This window comes from Bidens hawaiensis, unplaced genomic scaffold (assembly GCF_021521415.1).
Source record: "Bidens hawaiensis isolate Kalapana, Puna unplaced genomic scaffold, B.hawaiensis_p1.1 tig00031086_1, whole genome shotgun sequence".
Taxonomy (NCBI): domain Eukaryota; kingdom Viridiplantae; phylum Streptophyta; class Magnoliopsida; order Asterales; family Asteraceae; genus Bidens; species Bidens hawaiensis.
In genome coordinates this window covers 216,737-219,199 of record NW_027505200.1, presented here as the reverse complement: position 1 = coordinate 219,199, position 2,463 = coordinate 216,737, and positions in this window count along the sequence as shown.

Genomic DNA, 2,463 nt, shown 5'->3' with positions numbered 1-2,463 from the left:
CTATGTATATTTGAGTTAATAATTCATAATTTTTCACCATAAACAATTTTTCTCTCTTTCTCTATTAGCCGGATCTCTTTTCACCCTCTAATATATTCCGGCTACCCTAGATATAGATTTGTATTAATCGTTTTCCGGTAAGTTTATATTTTATAATAAACTTCCGATTGTTGATGTATGTATTTCCGGCAAAATTATATTCTCTTTCGGTTATTGTTTCCTCTAACATTTTTATATTTATTTTCATTGTCAACTGATTTTATTAAAATCAGTTTAGGTTGTAAATAAAAAACGGTGATGAAGCTAATATGTGGACGTATTTACGTTTTTCCGGTAAGTTTTTCCGGTTATGTGTTATACCTATAACAATAATTGTTTTATACTTATTTGAAGTTTTATATTTTTCTTTCCTCTCAAATATTCCGACTAATCTAGATCTAGATTTGTATTAATCGTTTTCCATTAAGTTTATATTTTATAAAAAATTTCCGATTGTTGATATATATATATTTTCGGCAACATTATATTTTCTTCCGGTTATTGTTTTCTCTAACATTTTATCTTTATTTTCATTGTTAACTGATTTTATTAAAATCAGTTTAGGTTGTAAATCAAAAACGGCGATGAAGCTAATATGTGGACGTATTTACGTTTTTCGTTAAATTTTTCCGGTAAGTTTTTCCGTTATGTTTTCCGGTTATTTGTTATACCTATAACAATGGTTGTTTTATATTTATTTGAAGTTTTATATTTCTCTTTCCTGTTTTTTTTGTTTTACATGTCGTTTCTTCTAGGTTCTAAATAAAAAAATCGCCTTCATCCATTGGAAATATCATTATTTCGTTTTTCGGTAAGACGCATTTAAATTATCCGGCTATAAATTGTAATTATAATCTTCCATAATATCAATGTTATAACACAAATATGTTGTTTTTCAAATTGGCCCAACTTTTTTATTGTTTTTTTTTCCAGTTCTAAAATTATGTCTAATTTATGTTATTTTTCCGTCCAATTTTTTATTTTTTTCTTTACTAAATATTAAGAATCATAAATTCCGTCCAATTTTTTATATTTTCCGGCCGGTTTTCTTTCAATACTGTTTAACGTTTTATTGGGTTATGATCTTTAATTTTTAATTCAATATTCCTGAAATATTAATTATAAAATTACTAATTTTTTATTAACATTTAGTAAATTATAAATATACTAAACTTACTAAACTAAATTATAATATTGATCTTTAAGATACATATTAAATTATAATATTCATCTTCCAAATAAAATTTATTATAGAATTTTATACAAATATTAATGGTGATAACTGATTCCATTATTAGTTGACCTTTTGACTATAATTTGAAATTCAAATTCAAATTATTACGTACTATATTTAAAGTTTTGACTAAAAACACTGTAATTAAGGAAATAATTTATGTTTTTATATAATATTAAATAAAATTATATAATAGTATATAATCATAGATTCTAAATATACTTTGTTTTCTGATCAATCTTTTTATTTTTCCAAATATAATATATTTTAGAAGTTTCTAAAAATGTTAATCCTTTATTTTACACTAATCTTTTATTTTTCACTAATTTGAAATTCAAATATATTATAATGTTTGACTATAAAAACGATAATTAAGGAGAGAGTTTAATGTTTATATATTATTCTTATTATTATTTAATTTTTAAATTAAGCAACTTATTATTGTCTTTGTTAACTGATTTTGATTAACCTTAAATATAATAATCAATTTTAAATATACATTTTCAATATAATTAATCGGTTATTTTAGGAAAAAAATATTTACAATAAATCGATTTTATTATATTCAAACTTATGTTTAGAAAGTTTCTATACATAATACGTTTACCAAAATGTATATTCTTCACATCCTACTATATAATACGAACCCTTCACATAATCGTTTATCATATTTTTCATAATCAAATTTTCTACAACAGTGTAAGCTCCTACCCTTTTAACAACTTTTTTTATGTTTCAAATATTTTAGTTAACTGTGATATTAATATTAATATTAATATTTAATTTTCTCATTTCAGGTTATGTCTCCAACTTGATATAGTTAATTTCATGGATTAAGAATTTGTTGATACGATTTCTTATTTTTTGTTTAATATTGATGTATATTTTTGTTATTATTCATGTATTTTTCACAATTTATGTAATTTATTTGATTTTTATATAATCAATATTGTATTATTGGGTCAAAGTCCATTTATTATATTTTAATTATTTTGATTCATTTGAAATTTAATATCACTGCCAATCATCAATGTCAACTCAATTTAAAACATTATTATACTTTACAATATTATCGTACTTTACATTTTAAATAATACATATTTAATATGACATTTTAGAAACCGATTTTTACCATTCAAATTCGGATTCTCACCATTTATATAAAGTTTACAAAAATATGTTATACGTTT